Below are 18,278 nucleotides of genomic sequence, written 5' to 3'. Positions count from 1 at the left end.
TCCTCCCACCTCAGCCTCCCAGTATGTCGGGATTACCGGAGTGAGACACCGTGCCCAGCCCAAATATTATTTTTTTTATTGCTCAAAATGGTAAAATTACAGATACAATTAAAGAATATAGTATGACATATAGTATCCATGATCTCACAACGCAGAAAGTCAACGTTAACATTTTGGAAAATTCTTTAAAGAAATAGTGGTTTGGGGCCGGGTGCAGTGGCTCATGCCTGTATTCCCAACACTTTGGGAGATCAAGGTGGGAAAATCACCTGAACTCAGGAGTTTGAGACCAGCCCGGGCAACATGGCAAAACCCTATCTCTACCAAAAATACAAAAGTTAGCTGGGCATCACGGTGTGCGCCTGTAGTCCCAGGTACTTGGGAGGCTGAGATGGGAGAATCACTTGAGCCTGGGAGTTTGAGACAAGCCTGGACAACATAGTGAGACCCCCTCTCTACAAAAAAAAAATACAAAAATTAGTTGGGTGGTGATGTGCACCTGTGGTCCCAGCTACTGGGGAGGCTGAGGCAGGAGAACTGCTTGAGCCTGGAAGGTAGAGGTTGCAGTGAGCTGAAATCGCACCACTACACTCCAGCCTGGGTGACAGAGTGAGACTCCATCTAAAAAAAAATATATATACGTATATAGCTTTTGTAAAAGAGTGAATCAATCCTACTTTATTAAAGTCTATAAATGGCTGTTTTAAAAACAGGGAAATGATATTTTACACAATCCTATTTATCTTTTTTTTTTTTTGAGATGGAATCTCTGTCTGTCACCCAGGCTGGAGTGCAGTGGCACAATCTCAGCTCACTGCAACCTCCACCTCCCGGGTTCAAGCAATTCTCCTGCCTCAGCCTCCCAAGTAACTGGGATTACAGGTACGTGCCACCACGCCTGGCTACTTTTTGTATTTTTAGTAGAGACAGGGTTTCACCATGTTGGCCAGGCTGGTCTTGAACTCCTGACCTCAGGTGATCCGCCTGCCTCAGCCTCCCAAAGTGCTGGGATTACAGGCGTGAGCCCAGCCCCTATTTATCTTTTAAATGATCACTGTGGTTCCCTCCTAGTGACACAAGTGACTGAGCAAATGCACTCACGCTTGCTCTTACCATTGACACATGGAAATGCAGGTTAAAAAACAAAGTCACTTAAAAAATGCAACCTCAAAGTCCTAGACCTGAAGACAGAAACTGCAGCCAGAGTAATAAATGTGAACTAATTCCCTAGCAACTGCTTGACATCGCAGAAGACGGAGGGTTCACACAGGCTAGAAATGAAACCTCCCCAACAGAGAGACAAAAAAGCCAAAAAGCTGAAAATTAGTTCCCTCAAGAAGCCCAGGGTAACTGCTCAAAGGGTTCACCTTGCCTGCTACCTAGACAGAGTGGATTTATCAAGATAGGGGAATTGCAATAGAGAAACAGTAATTCACGCAGAGCAGGCTGTGCGGGAGGCTGGAGTTTTATTATTGCTCAAATTAGTCTCCCTGAGCATTCCGGGATCTGAGTTTTTAAGGACAACTTGGTGGGTCTGGGGAAGCCAGTGAGCCGGGAGTGCTGATTGATCAGGGATGAAATCATAGGTAATTGAAGCTGTCCTCTTGCTGAATCGGTTCCTGGATGGGGGCCAGTTTATTGATCTGAGTGGTGCCAGCTGATCCATCAAGTGCAGGGTCTGCAAAATCTCTCAAGCACTGATCTTAAGAGCAGTTTAGGGAGGGCCAGAATCTTGTAGCCTCCAGCTGCATGACTCCTAAACCACAATTTCTAATCTTGCACTAATGTTAGTCCTAAAAAGGCAGTCTAGTCCCCAGGCAAGAAGAAGGTCTGCTTTGGAAAGGGCCGTTATCATCTTTGTTTTAAACTATAAACTAAGTTTCTCCCAAAGTTAGTTCAGCCTACACCCAGGAATGAAAAAGGACAGCTTAGAGGTTAGAAGCAAGATGGACTTGGTTAGGTTAGACCTCTTTCACTGTCTCAGTCACAATTTTACAAAGGCGGTTTCACCAGGACATCAACAAAACAGTTGCTTTATCGTGTTTGTGCAAACAAGGCAAGGCCTAGAGAAAATCCTGGGAAGCCTAAAATTTCTTAAAATAGAGATTAAACCCTTTCCTTTGCTTAACTGGTCAAACACTACTCTATGCAGTGAGAATTTGTGGTATCCTCTTTCTCCATCACCCCACAGGTAAAGTCCATTCTCAAAGCTGGGAAACAAAGTTTGTCAATTTGGAATTGCCTCTCATGGAAGTCAAAAATAGAGCTGCAGTCATAATTTGGTATTTTTTTTAAAAAAAAAAAAAGCTTTTTTTCCTCCCTGAAGTTCGGTTTGCTCCATGACAATCCTCCAGCTTTTGGTGTTGCAGAACGATCTTGTCTTTGTTTTCTTAAACTGCATTATGCTCCCACGTATATTACAAACGTTTGGTGCTTATCAATGTATGTTCTTAATAGATGGCACACTCCCAGTAGGGACAGCATTTTTTCTTATTGCCTTCGTGTCTCTGACATTGCTTCCTTTACAGTGAGTGATACAGCTTGGATCTGTGTCCCTGCCCAAATCTCAAGTTTAATTGTAATCCCCAATGCTGGAGGTGGGGCCTGGCACGAGGTGATTGGATCATGGTGGCAGTTTCTAATGGTTTAGCGCTATCCTCCTAGTACTGCTCTCCTGATAGAGTTCTCGGGAAATCTGGATGTTTAAAAGTGTGTGGCACCTCTTCTTTCTCTGTCTTGCTCCTACTCTGGCTGTGTAAGACTCCTGCTTCTCCTTCACCTTCTGCCATGATTGTAAGTTTCCTGAGGCCTCCCCAGACATGCTTCCTGTACAGCCTGCAGAAACATGAGCCAATTAAACCTCTTTTCTTTATAAATTACCCAGTCTCAGGTAGTTCTTTATAGCAGTGTGAGAACGGACTAATACAGTGAGCAACAAGAAACCTTCAATTCTTTGTATTTTATTAGAACAGATAGATTTATTTCTTAATTGATGCAGAGCAATTGAATTGGGGGTTTAAAAAATACATAGTGGCCCAGCAAGGTGGCTCACACCTGTAATACCAGCACTTTGGGAGGCCGAGGCGGGCAGATCACCTGAGGTCAGGAGTTCAAGATCAGCCTGGGCAACATGGCAAAATCCTATCTCTACTAAAAATACAAAAGTTAGCCGAGGGTGGTGGTGCACACCTGTAGTCCCAGCTACTCAGGAGGCTGAGGCAAGAGAATCACTTGAATCTGGGAGGCGAAGGTGGCAGTGAGCCAATATTGCACCACTGCACTCCAGCCTGGGTGACAGAGCAAGACTCCATCTTAAAAAAAACCAACCAAACAAAAGCATACTATCACACAGTCTGGAATTCTAAATCAATTCTGCATAGATTCTCTGGATCACCTTACATCTGCAATGGTGTTATAATGATATAGTAACATATATGCACTTGTCAAAACCCAGAGAGTATACAATGAAAGTGGTAAACCTGATAGAAACCATGGACTTTAGTTAAAAAATAATGTAATATGAAAGGAAAATACATCTCATGATCCCAAAATTACTAACCCAAAGGGAAAAGTCAAGCTGGGAACTGTGTCGGGCAAACCTGCCTCCCATTCTGAGACTTGAAGCCGGTTGGGCTTCTGGGTGGGGTGGGGACTTGGAGAACTTTTCTGTCTAGCTAAAGGATTGTAAATGCACCAATCAGCACTCTGTGTCTAGCTAAAGGTTTGTAAATGCACCAATCAGCACTCTGTGTCTAGCTAATCGGGTGGGGACTTGGAGAACTTTTGTGTCTACCTAAAGGATTGTAAACGCACCAATAAGCACTCTGTGAAACAGACCAATTAGCACTCTGTAAAACAGACCAATCAGCACTCTGTAAAATGGACCAATCAGCAGGATGTGGGTATGGTCAAATAAGGGAATAAAAGCAGGTCACCCAAGCCAGCAGCGGCAACCTGCTTGGGTCCCCCTTCCATGGTGTGGAAGCTTTGTTCTTGCTCTTCACAATAAATCTTGTTGCTGCTCACTCTTTGGGTCTGCACCACCACACTCACCACAAACGTCTGCAGCTTCACTCCTGAAGCCTGCGAGATCACGAACCCACCGGGAGGGACAAACAACCCCGGAGGGGAGGAACGAACAACTCTGGATGCGCCACCTTTATGAACTGTAACACTCACTGTGAAGGTCTGCAGCTTCACTCCTGAGGCCATGGAGACCACGAACCCACCGGGAGGAGGGAACAACTCCAGATGCACCGCCTTTAGGAGGGTCCGCGGCTTCATTCTTGAAGTCAGCGAGACCAAGAACCCACCAATCCAGACACAATTCTATTCCTAAATAAGATAACTGTAAAGATAACAAAGATACATCCCTTCCTCACAATTTGCCCACACGGAAATTCCTTGTGGACAAAGGGCAGAAGGAACTCAAAGTCATCCCTTGGCTCCTGCGAGACCAATGTATATCAGATGGCTTCGTCTGCCCTATTGTTTCACTAAGCCAGACTGAGGCACAAGTGACTAATTCCTGTAAATTTTGAATTCAGTGAAAGGCTAATCAGAAACTCAAAAGAATGTAGCCATTTTTTCTGTTATCTACCTATGATCTGCAAGTCTGCTCCCCCTTAGAGTTGTCCCGCCTTTCCAGTTTAAACCAATGTACGTACATCTTACGTATATTGATTGATGTCTCATGTCTCCCTAAAATGTATAAAACCAAGTTCTGCCCTGACCACCTTGGACAAAAATCATCAGGACTTCTTGAGGTTGTGTCACCAGTGTGTGCTTAACCTTGGCAAAATAAACTTTCTAAATTGACTGAGACCTCTCTTAGATATTTTGGTTCAAAGTGTCAACATTGCTTTATCAATTGTGACAAACGTATTACACTAATTTGAGACTGGAAAATGGATAGAATGAGAGGGTGTAAATGAAAAATAAAATTCTAAGCGTCCTAGCCAGGCACAATGTCTCACACCTGTAATCCCAACATTTTGGAAGGCCGAGGCAGTGGATCACTTGAGGTCAGGAGGTCAAGACCAGCCTGGCCAACACGGGGAAAACCCGTATCTACCAAAAATAAAAAAAATTAGCCAGGTGTGGTGGTGCACACCTGTAATCCCAGCTACTCGGGAGGCTGAGGCAGGAGAATCGCTTGAACCTGGGAGGCAGAGGTTGCACTGAGCTGAGATCACGCCACTGCACTCCAGCCCAGGTGACAGAGCGAGAGACTGTCTCAAAAAAAAAAAAAAGAAAAAAGAAAAGAAAACATTCTAAGCCTCCCACCCCCAATCATCTGAATGGACCCCTCCTCTTGGACAAGGGCTTTCTAAGTTAACCTGAAAAACTGGTTCAGGCGATGGCGGGAAGGGAAGATCAGACAAGCTTCATTATACCCTCCTCCTTTTTGGAATTCAGGAAAAACTGCCTAGCATTAACATCACCACACGCCTTAAGTTTGGTAAGAAATATTTACAATCTATTCTCTCTGAAGCCTGCCACCTGGAGGCTTCATCTACATGATATTAATAAAACCTTGGTGTTCACAACCTTTTATCATCATAATCCAGACATTCCTTTCTATTGATAACTCTTTCAATCAATTGCCAATCAGAAAATTTTTAAATCTACCTATGACCTGGAAGCCCCCCCAGCTTGGAGTTGCCCTGCCTTTCTGAATTGAACAAATGTACATCTTACATGTATTTGATTAATATCTCATATCTCCCTAAAATATAAAATTAGCCTGTGCCCCAGCCACCTTGGATGCATGTCCTCAGGATCTCCTGAAGGTTGTGTTATCAGAGGTGTTTGTACCGGAGCAACTCCATCTTGAACAGGGGCTGGGTAAAATAAGGTTGAGACCTACCGGGCTGCATTCCCAGGAAGTTAAGGTATTCTAAGTCACAGGAAGAGACAGGAGGTCGGCACAAGATATAGGTCACAAAGACCTTGCTGATAAAACAGCATACTGTAAAGAAGCCAGCCAAATCCCACCAAAACCAAGACGGCAATGAGAGTGACATCTGGTTGTCTTCAGTGCTCATTATACACTAATTATAACGCATTAGTGGCTAAAAGACACTCTCAGCAGCACCCTGACAGCTTACACATGCCATGGCAACATCGGGAAGCTACCGTATATGGTCCCAAAAGGGGAGGAACCCAGGTCTGGGAAATGCCCACCCCTTTCCCAGAAAACTCATGAATAACTCACCCCTTGTTTAGCATATAACCAAGAAGTCTTAATAACAAGAAGTATAAGCAGTTAAGCAGCCCACACCGCTGCTCTGCCTATGCAGTAGCCATTCTTTTATTCCTTTAGTTTCTTAATAAACTTGCTTTCACCTTACTCTATGAACTCACCCTGAATTCTTTCTTGTATGAGGTCTAAAAACCTTCTCTTGGGGTCTGGATCAGGACCCCTTTTCTGTAACAGTGTCACGGGCCATTAATCACTCATATTTGACTCAGCATAAATTTCTTCAAATATTTTACAGAGTTTGCCTTTTTTTCATCAACAAGGCTATATAAGACCTCTCTGTATTTTCTGGTTATTTTTCTGTAAACCTAAAAATGCCCTAAAAATAAAGTCTATTATCTTAAAGCAAACCAAAACAAGAAAAACGAATGCCCTTTATTTGTGTACTTGTATTTTTACTAGAAAACTTAGCTTACAAATGAAGATACTGAGTTACTCTCACTCTTCATCTCTGGTACATGTAGATTCTCTGCAGCGAAACAGTTTAATGGTGCTCATGCCTCCCCATGTGCAAATAATAGCCCTCCTTCCCCAGCCCTTGCACTGATGTAGGATTTCATGCGTGATTAAGCCCCGTGGTTCTCTTCCTGCTCACCGTGGGGGCTGCCTGAAAAGTCCACGGGAGGTCAGCACACAAAAAAAGACCAGAATTCTGAAGTAACCCAACCCAAGGATTCAATACCTTTATGTGGCTTCATTTTCATCCTTAGGTGATAATCTACTTCAGTTAGGAACACTGCTTTCTAACTGAAGCTTGTTGACTCAGAGAGACGCTTGCAAACAATTTTTTTGCTCCCTACAAAGTGATGTGATGTGTCTCCTCTTTGCCTTATGAATATTCCTTATTCATAAAAGCAGACCGACTAAAATTTGACATCCAGTCCAGTCACCTTTCTTTCTGGGTCTGTATAACAAAAAGGAAACTATTCATTAAAAAAGAAAACAGAGAGTTTCGATGTATAAACAGAACCGTCTTTCTTCTAAGAGACTGTGACTAATCAGGAGGCTACATGAAAATGTAATCCATTTCCAGCTTGCAGACAAAACATTTGGCCATGCTGGGGCCACTTGTTCCCCTCTGTAAGCCTTCACCTTTTTACTGGCAAAATTAATTTGCGAATGAGGATACTAGTAATCACCAAGAATAATGATGAAGACCTTAACGAGCATCGGGTCATATTTGTAGCAGTATTTTTTGTAAAAGGGATGGCGTCCTGATTAACGGCTGGTAAACTTTCATTATTGATAGTAATTACTTTATCAAAATAATGTTCACCAGACAAAGCTTCTCTGCCTCCATCCAAATTCTTCCTTGTGTATGCTTGCTCTCACCTGTCCAACCTTTCCAGGGATCAGGAAGCCAAAAAGTAAAGGGCATTCTATCCCTGTTTCTCCTTTACACAGCCACTTCTTCCTCTAGTTGTAAGATACATAAGTTGCAAAATGTTATCATTGAATGCTATTCTCAGGAGGAAATGCTTCCTGTGTTAGCCAGAGTTCTCCAGAGAAACTACCAATAGGAACCAGGAGGAGATAGAGAGATATGTGATACAAAGTCACAAGTGTAACAAGCTATGTTAGTGCCTTTTGTTTGCCAGGGGAATGTCACAAAATCCCTGACTGAGTGACATAGCCCAGCCCTGTGGAAGAATGCCCTGAGGGTGATAAATGGTATAAATCGAGCACAGGTTCCCACATCTCTTGCCTGAATCGCTGCATTTTTAGAAAAGATGGTTTCAGTGCTCCTAGTCCCTGCCCCTTCCCACACATAGTGTCCGACAGGATTAATGACTATGCCTCTGTAATCTATAACCAGTTGTTCCCTGGCACCCAAACCTTGATGAGAACTGGCTCTAATGTAACATCTGAGCACATCTGAGGTGACTTCTGAGAACATGTGTTGTGACTTCTATGACTTCTGAGCACATTTGTTGTAACTTCCGAGCACCTGCAGAACCTCTACCACCTGTGTATAAGCTATGGGCTGAAACACTGTTTTGGAGCAGTCTAACAGAAACTCTGAAAGATTCCAGGATTGCAATCTTCAGTAAGATACTGAATAAAACTAATTATTTAAAAGCCTGATTTTTCCTTTTGTTAAGGTTTTTTTTTTAATTTTTTAAATAGAGACAGGGTCTCACCATCTTGCCCACACTGATCTTGAACATTTGGGCTCAAGCAATCCCCCTGCCTTGGCTTCCAAAAGTCCTGGGATTACAGGTATGAGTCTCCATGCCTAGCCCTGATTTTTTTGTTTAGTAGTTAGATACATAGATAGACGATTGATAGATAGGTACATAGATAGATAAGATACATAGATGATAGACCCAGGGCATATATATTATCATATATATGGTAGACTCCCCTTTCACCTGGAGGAATAGACCCAGGGCATATTTTACCTGATATATGGTAGACTCCTCTTCTACTTGGAAGAATAGACCCAGGGCATATTTTATCATATATATGGTAGACTCTCCTTCCACCTGGAGGACTGGAGCCAGGGCATATATTATCTTATATATGGTAAACTCTTCTTCCACCAGAAGGACTGAACCTATTGAGTGTCCTTGGGATGTATTGGTTAATTTTATATGTCACCTTCAGTGGGCTATGGTATCCAATTGTTTACTCAAACCAGCCTTGGTGTTGCTGTGAAGTTATTTTGTAGATGTGATTAATGTCTACAATCAGTTGACTTTAAATAAAGGACATGACTCTCCATCATGTAGAACCTCATCCAACCAGTTAAAAGCCTTAAGAATAAAGACTGGGGTCCAACCTGGGCAACATAGCAAAACTCCGTCTCTACTTAAAATACAAAAATTAGCCAGGCTTGATGGCCCACGCCTTTAATCCCAGGTACCGGGGAGGCTGAGGCATGAGAATTGCTTGAACCCGGGAAGCAGAGGTTGCAGTGAGCTGATATCACACCACTGTACTCCAGCCTGGGCAACAGAGTGAGACTCGGTCTCAACAACAACAAAATAAAACTGGGGTTTTCCAAAGACGAACAAATTCTGCCTCAAGACTAAGGTATAGAAATTATGCCTGAGTTTCCGGCCCAATGCCCTGCAGAATTAGGAGTCGAGGTTGCAACATCAATCTTACCTGAATCTCCAGCCTACCACCATGTCTTGAAGATTTTAGACTTTCCAGTTCCCACAGTCGTGTGCCAATTCCATAAAATAAATCCCTACGTACTTCTATATCCTATTGTTTCTGTTTCTCTGGAGAACCCTGACTACCACTGCAAAACAAAAACGACCGACCCATCATCTCAAATGCGGTAGCACTGGCAGTGTCCAAGGAAGAGGTAAGCTGTGCAGGCAAGGCATTCAAAACATGGTCCAAGGAAGTGCCTGAAAAGGAGGACACATTAAGAATTATGGAATTCTAGATGAGGAGCGGAGGGTCCATTTTTATATGAATCTATTTCACAACTTGAGAGTTTTCCAAGTCAGTGGGCTTTAGCATGGGAGGACATCCAGTAGATTTGGAGGTTATGGGGACTTTGCTGACCAAATCCTCATGCAGTCAACACTACAATAGAAAACCTCACTGGGTGGATTTAATGGTGTCACTGTGGACATGAGTCTACAGCTGTATGTAAGGTAATATATGTCCTGGCTGCAGGAGGGGAGTCTATCATGTATATAATAATATATGTCCTGGCTCTAGTCCTCCAGGTGAAAGGGGAGTCTACCACATATATGACAATATATGCCCTGGGTATATTAGGGTTCTCTAGAGGGACAGAACTAATGGAATATATATATATATATATATATATATATATATATATATATATACATATATATGGAAGTTTATTAAGTATTAACTCACACGATCACAAAGTCCCACAATAGGCCGTCTGCAGGCTGAGGAGCAAGGACAGCCAGTCCCAGTCCCAAAACTGAAGAACTTGGAGTCCAATGTTCAAGGGCAGGAAGCATCCAGCACAGGAGAAAGATGTAGGCTGGGAGGCTAGGCCAATCTCTCTTTTCACATTTTTCTCCCTGCTTATATTCTAGCTGAGCTGGCAGCTGATTAGATTGTGCCCACCCAAATTAAGGGGAGGCCTGCTTTTCCCAGCCCACTGACTCAAATGTTAATCTCCTTTGGTAACATCCTCACAGACACACCAAGGATCAATACTTTGTATCCTTCAATCCAATCAAGTTGACATTCAGTATTACCCATCACACTGGGTCCTCCTGGTGGAAGGGGAGTCTACCATATATATGATAATATATACCCTGGCTTCAGTTCTTCTGGTGGAAGAGAAGTCTAACATATATAGATAATATATACCGTGGCCAGGCGCAGTGGCTCACAACTGTAATCCCAGCAGTTTGGGAGGCAGAGGCGGGTGGATCACAAGGTCAGGAGATGGAAACCATCCTGGCTAACACAGTGAAACCCCATCTCTACTAAAAATACAAACATTTAGCCAGGCGTGGTGGGGGGCACCTGTAGTCCCAGCTACTCGGGAGGCTGAGGCAGGAGAATGGCGTGAACCCGGGAAGCGGAGCTTGCAGTGAGCCAAGATCATGCCACTGCACTCTAGCCTGGGCTACAGAGTGAGACTCCTTCTCAAAAAAATATATATATAAAATATATATTTTAAAAAAATAAATCTACCACATAGATGATAATATAAACCCCCTGCCATCCTCCAGTTGGAATTGGAATTTACCATATATATAGTAGTATATGTACTGGGTCCAATACTTCGGGTGAAAATGAGGCCTACTGTGTATATGCTAGTATATGCCCTGGCTCCAGTCCTTCAGGTGAAAGTGAATTTTTTTTTTTTTTGAGACAGAGGCTCACTCTGTCACCAGGCTGGAGTGCAGTGGCACCATCTCAGCTCACTGCAACCTCCGCCTCCCAGGTTCAAACGATTCTCCTGCCTCAGCCTCTGAGTAGCTGGGACTACAAGGGTGCACCACCACGTCCGGCTAATTTTTTGTATTTTTAGTAGAGACGGGGTTTCACCATGTTGGCCAGGATGGTCTCAATCTCTTTACCTCATGATCCGCCCACCTCAGCCTCCCAAAGTGCTGGGATTACAGGCATGAGTTACCACACCCGGCCGAAAGTGGATTTTATTTTATATATAATAGTATATGTCCTGGTTACACTCCTCCAGGTGGACATGAAATCTACCATATGTATGATAATACCTGTCCCCTTTCCAGGCCTCCAAGTGGAAGTGCAGCCTACCGTATGTATGATAGTATATGTCCTGGGGCCAGTGGCCCAGGTGGACATAGAGTCTACCATATATATGATAGGTAGTTCCATCATTCCAGTTTTCCTGGACATGGTCATCATGTATACATGCAAAAAGAGGTGAGGTTTGGTAATTATCTGGTCAATTTGATCAGTTCAAATTGCCAAAGCCATTATTCAGCCCTGAAAGCACTCTTCCTGTTCTTTTTCTAAGATATATCACCTTTGAGAATGTTAATATTTAAATAACACCAGCACATCTTTACAACGGAATAACATTTTGCAATTTTTTTCTGAATAATGCACATTCCCCAAATCTCAGTCAAATTTTATTTTCTTAAATCATTGATCTTCCTAATTCACTTTTTTTTTTTTCAGACAGAGCCTTACTCTGTTGACCAGGCTGGAGTACAGTGGTATGACCATGGTTCACTTCAGCCTCAACCTCCAGGGTTCAAGTGAATCTCACATCTCAGCCTCCCAAGTAGCTAAGATTACAGGCACATGCCTTCATGGTCAGCTAATTTTTGTATTTTTTTTTTTTTTTGTAGAGATGGGGTTTTGCCATGTTGCCCTCTCGAGCTCCTGGGCTCAAGTGAGCCTTTCGCCTCCCAAAGTGCTGGGGTTACAGATGTAAGACACAGCACCCAGCCCTAATTCACTTTTGAAAGACAAACGTTTCCCCCAGGTTAAAATGTTAAGTGTATTTTTAGAGCTCCAAGTATTTTTGGCTTTGATGTAGACATTGCAGCTTCTTTAACAAATTCCTTTTTCTTTTTGCTTTCCATTTAGTCGAAAAACAATTCTGGGAAAACCAAACATGATCTCATTATGTGTTGGAGTTTCCTGTTCTTCAAAAATTTTAGTTAGTCATGATTTGCTTGGTCTCACAGTGTCTGGCATTTTTTCTAGTGCAGGCAAGAAGTGGATGAGTTTCTAATTCATCAGATCTGATAATATGAATTGTAGAACTTAGGCATCCCCTATGGTAAAGAAGACATGAAATCATCATCAATTTCACTAATTAAGACCACTTTTCCTTGCTTATTCATCTTCATGGCCATCAATGCTTCTTGCTCACGATCCTATAAATCAATGGTGTTGAGAAAATCTGTAAAAATTGCAGAAAGAAGATATTAATAACTTGTGTGTGCATAGTAGTCTATGGTTTTCTTCTCATTTAATTCCTTGTGAAGAAGATATAGTTACTGTGGAGATGTGTTACAAAGGAGTATGCTCGTGTGTGGTGAGGGCATAGATCTACTTTCAGGACTCTACTTTTATTTTCTACCCTATTCTAAAATACCTCTACTGGTTTTTTTTCCCCAGAAAACAATATAACTGCCAAGCTTAAGGAGAAGTAAGTTATATATCCTCCCTAACACAAGCCACTCTTTATTCAAATCGAACTATATTTTGAACTAATATTATTTTTGAGGACCAATAATTCTTGATCACCAATTACACACACACACTCTTAAAATCAAGCATAGCCCCTAAATCCCTATTGCCAATGCTCTAATATCACCTCACATGTGTTCATTTGTAAATTGTTTTTCTCCTTTTTCTAGGTCTGACTTCTACCTGAACTGGTCATATAATTGTCATATGTTGGCCAGCTCCAGACAAATTTATACACTAAGTAAATTTCTATCCCCGTCTCCAACTTCTGCTGCCTCTAAATTCAACCACTTTATGCTTTAAAATTCACCCTTGCCTCTCCCCTGCTCACAATGCAGGTCTTTGTTCTGTCACTCATGAAAGAAGTAACCTGAGATGCCAGTTCACAATGAGGTATTAAGGGCTTTGAGGCGTATAGAAAGCCTCCCAAAACACCCAGAGTTCCAAGCCTGTGGAAGAATAAAAACACATGCAATCATGACACATGTTTTTCATCTAAAGGACTAAAATAATTCAAAGGAGGTCAGCATTTTAAAAATTAATTAGCGCTTTGCCTTTTGGTGAAAACCAAGGATTCGTCTGTTTTGCAGAAAACTGAGGTCATGATTTCTTTTTACTTCTTTCTTTTTCTTGTTCTTTTTCTTTTTCATTGAAGCAGATGGTTTGCATTAAAAAATGATCTTTGCTAAGGGAATTCCAGTCTTTGGGGAGAGTCCTCAAATTGAAGTTTCGGGAGGTGCCAAGCCAATCTCAGCCAATTTGCAGAAAATAACCCTACACAGCAAGACACAAAGGCAGCTCACATTTCTGTCCTGCAAAATACTAGGAGGCAACGAGTCTCAAGGTCACCAAGAGGGGCAGCTTCTGTCTCTAGCCAGATCCTGGTAATTCCCCAGGAGCTTACTGGGGAACTTGGACATGCAGTCTCTTTCTGGAGCCAGAATGGCCATCACGGATTCAGCTGATTCGCTCCATTTCCAGAGCCCAGAAAGCCTGCTGAGGTACAAAGAGTGCAAATCTTGGTTAGCCTTGTGCTTCCCCAAAAACGCATACTCTCTGGGAGCAGTTCTCTAGATAAGCCATGCACCCAGTGACCTCATCACTTGCCTCTGATAGTCTATGCCCCTAGTCCCACCCACAATCACCAAGTCCGTTCTGCTCTGTCTGTCTCTGCCTCTGAGGCAATTCTTCAGAGGGCGTTCCATTCTTCGGGTCTCCTCCGTAGTCTTGTTGCACGGTTTATAAACTCCCTAACTCCTACACACTGTAGGAGAGAAAAAGTAAGATCTTTTCCTCACCCATCGCAAGGTTAATGGCTGAGACCCTGATAAGAAAAGAAAGATTAGCCAGATACAAGAAAGCATACATATTTATGTAGTATAAATTGTATGTGATACAGGAGCTTTTAGGATAAAAACCTGAAGACCCAGGGAAAACTATACAGAGAGAGATAGTGTCTGGCTCTGTCTCCCAGGTTGGAGTACAGTGGTGCAATCTCAGCTCACTGCAACCTCTGCCTCCAGGGATCAAATCATCCTCCCACCTCAGCCTCCCAAATAGTGGAGACTACAGGCATGCACCACCTCACCCGGCTAATTTATATATATATATTTTGTAGAGACAGGGTTTCACCATGTTGCCCAGGCTGGTCTCGAACTCCTGAACTCAGGCAATCCACCCTGCCTCAGCCTCCCAAGGTGTTGGGATTAGAGGCGTGAGCCACCATGACCAGCCAGAAAACTATATTTTTGTGGGTGATCACACAGAAGTGTGATTGAGGGACAACAGGGCTTGATCTAATGGAAATAAACTGGGGTGGAGGGAACTTAGCAAGGGCTGCATGTTAAGATTCTTCTCTGTGTCTGTGTCTTCAGAAATAAAGATGTTCTTTCTCTCTGGAGATAGAGAGGGCACTTCTTGAATGAAGGTCCTAGGACCTGCTTCAGGGAAAGATTAGAGAACTCTTCCCAGGTTTCTTGACTTGATTCAGGGAGCAGAGTGATCAGAGGAGGCTTCCTGATGCCTGTGCATCTGCTGAACTCTTGCTGATGAGTGGCAGGTGGAAAGGCTACCGTGAGCAAAAGAAGAAGGGAGTAGAGGTTCCTAGCAGGAAGGTGGGGTTCGAGACCAGCCTGGGCAACATGTTTCAGGGGAAAAGGGTGAGGGAAAGGTGAGAGTAGGTTTTCTCCTTCTGCTGTTGTTGTTGTTGTTTTTTTTTTTTTTTTTCAAATGCCAAAATGCTGTATTTTGGGGTAGTGTGTGCTGAACCCCATCAGAGTCTCCCCTTCTGCGTGCATAACGTGTTGGACACACTGGCCTCCCAGTTCCATGATTAACCTCCCCAGCCATCCCGATTCCATAAGGCACTTCCAGAACCACTATTTGCCTGTCATCACTCAAAACGCACAACACAAGTGGCTCTTCCTGCAATTCCAGCTCTCAGTGATCACCACAGGACCTGCCATCTGAACTCATGGAAATGCCAGTCGTTGACTCTCCCACTTCCTCTCTGTGAATACACCCTCTTCAACTTTCGATTTAATTATTTTCTAAGTTGGAAAATTGTGTTTCTTGTTCAACAAGGCTATCTGACCATATGTGGAATTTGCATCTCCTCTGCACCTCTGTTATTTGTTTTGCTTTATTCTTTCTTTCTTTCTTTCTTTTTGAGTCAGAATCTCACTCTGTCATCCAGGCTGGATTGAGGTGATGTGATCTCAGTTCACTGAAACCTTGAACTTCTGGGTTCAAGCCATCCTTCCACCTCAGCTAAAAATAATTCTCACACCAAAGTGGCATATTTGGAGATGACATACTCTGACACCTTTCAGAGTATTTAGGGAGATATAACACACACACATACTTTATACAATTTTATTTAAAAAATTATGCGTTTGTATTTGTCATTATATTCACTGATTCAGGGACACATCTGTTGAGACTTAACTAAGTAACCTAGAAAAGAAGTCATAAAATTTTGTCCCAAAAGCCAAATCTGGCCCACAGCCTGTTTGTGTAAATAAAGTTTTATTCAAACACAGCCACACCTATACATTTATATATTGTGCATGACTGCTTTTGCAGTATAATGATAGAGTTGTGTAGTTAAAACAGAGACTGAATGGCTCACCAAGCCAAAAACATTTACTATTTGGCCCTTTGCTGAAAGCGTTTGCCACTCCCTGAACTAGAAGATTAAATGGAAGAAATATCTGAAACTCAGAGTAACAATACAGAAATAAAAACCATGGAGGGAAAGGCAAAAAACTTGAATGACATATTTGGGAGAGCAGCAATGCGATACTCACACATCACAGTGTGCAAAAAAATGGAACAGATGCAGGAGAAAGAATGACGAAACAAGTAATAGAATAAAAATTCCCTGAGGTCAAAACACTTAAATAACTATTGTTCCTAGCACATGTTCTCAAATCCTTATCATTTAGAGAAGTAATATACAAATGGACGGTGACTAGACTATATATAAAGACAGAGGTCTAGCTTATAAACTGTAGTAACTCATCCAGGAAGCCAATAGGAAGCCCTATAGCAACCAGCCCAAAATGTCCAGAACTTGATCAATAACTATGAGCTTCCCTAATTTTTCCCCTACTTCCAACTCAGGACCAAACAGAGAAACCCAAATTTTTCCCCTAACCAGTCACAAAGGATGCCTCACTTCTAGTGAACCACCAACTGCTTCCAATCAGAACACACCTAAGTTTTCCCTTTTTCTCCACTATAAAGATTCCCCATGGCTCTGCCGGCCTTTGAATCTCGGCCAGACGTGAGTGATGATGGCTGATTCCTTTGCTACAGCAAGCTCTGAATAAACACCTTGTTTGTTTTCATGTGGGTGGCCTTCACTTATTTCCACACCTTCATCTGTAAATTCATCATTACCTGACCACTGTTGCCTGCCTCTTCAGTACCTGCTGCACACCAGCCAATGCTAACCAATTTTAGTTCTCCAATATCTGCTATTTTTTCCCTATGAGCCAAGGCACTGGGGCATCTTTCTGCTAGAAACCCCAAGCAGGAACCCCACCTTCCTGCTAGGAACCCCTACTCCCTTCTTCTTTTGCTCAAGGTAGCCTTTCCACTAGTCATTCATCGGCAAGGGCTCAGAAGGTGCACAGGCATCAGGAAGCCTCCTCCGATCACTCCATTCCCACCTTAAGATTACATCTAGGTCATCTATCCCCATGCAACCTGTACCAGGGGCAACCAATGCCCACTAACTTCTCAGCCCTTTCTTCTAGTATGTAGCTCATGAAAGTTCATGAATCCATCCTGCTCTTCACTGGATGGACAATGACAAGCACAGTGCCAAGAATATCTTGATTTGTCAGAATGCACCTATAGATGAATTACTGTACAAATTGCAAGGTTCCTTTTGGTTACCAAAGTGATGATTCTGCCATGAATCTGTCTAACGTGGAGTTTCACAAAGGGGTTTGCATAAACAGGAGAGGTTACCTATGATCTGCACACTTTCTGTTTATCCCTGTACAGACAGGAGCTTTGCTTATGTCAGTTGGATCTTTGCTTCTGGGTTGAAAATCTTTGATTTATGGGTTGGGATGATGTAGTCATCTTTGTCCATTTGTTTGTGTCTATTAAGGACAGAGGAGCAAGCTCACTTTGCTTGAAGCCAAAGTTTTTTTTTCTTGTCCATTGAGTCTGCTATAATAAAATACCTAAGACTGGATGGCTTATAAGTAACACACTGATCCTGCACAGCTCTGGAGGCTGGAGACCCATGATCAAGGCATGGCAGATTCTATGTCTGGTAAGGACTCATTTCCTAGTTCATAGACAGCACCTTCTCACTGTGTCCTCCCATGGTGGAAGGGGTGAGGGAACCCTCTGGGGTCTCTTTTATAAGGGCAATCTTCCCATTCATTAGGCTCCATCCTCATGACCTCATCACCTCCCAAAGGCCCCAGCTCATAACACCATCACTTTGAAGGGAGGATTTCAACACATGCATTTTGTGAAGACACAGACATTCAGTCTGTAACACAACACCTTGAGGAAGTTTTTTTTCCTTTTACATCTCAAAGAGGAATTGAATAGCTATCTGCTGTAAACTGATATACAAAGCATACAAACACACACACAGTTATTTCATCATTTAAAAAATGGTCTTATAGCAGATATATGTCTGATTGCCTGAAAACTATGTGTACACTTCTGGTTCTTAAGGTTTTTTATAAAATAGCAACAGACAGGACAGAAGTGACAGATGCTATTCCCCAGTATTCCAAATATTATGTTTCTCTGTTTTCTTTTCTCACTATGTTTTAGATAAATGTGTTAAAAATGTTTATTATTTAAAAAATAGCTACGTGCAGTGGTGCACCTCTGTAATTCC

General features: G+C 42.6%; 1 long non-coding RNA gene across 1 annotated transcript in view; it reads right to left on the bottom strand.

Moving 5' to 3' along the window:
- Nucleotides 1–7,000, bottom strand: part of LOC129052843 (uncharacterized) — a 32,571-nt gene extending 25,571 nt beyond the window's left edge. Inside the window, exon 1 of the long non-coding RNA XR_008517963.1 lies at nt 6,945–7,000. This is a non-coding gene — a long non-coding RNA (uncharacterized LOC129052843). The remainder of the gene's footprint in view (nt 1–6,944) is intronic.
- Between the last annotated feature and the right edge of the window lie 11,278 nt (nt 7,001–18,278).

The sequence above is a fragment of the Pongo abelii genome, chromosome X (genome assembly GCF_028885655.2).
Source record: "Pongo abelii isolate AG06213 chromosome X, NHGRI_mPonAbe1-v2.0_pri, whole genome shotgun sequence".
NCBI classification, from domain to species: Eukaryota; Metazoa; Chordata; class Mammalia; order Primates; family Hominidae; genus Pongo; species Pongo abelii.
Note: the sequence above shows the minus strand (reverse complement) of the source record. Positions and strands in the feature narration are given on the sequence as shown.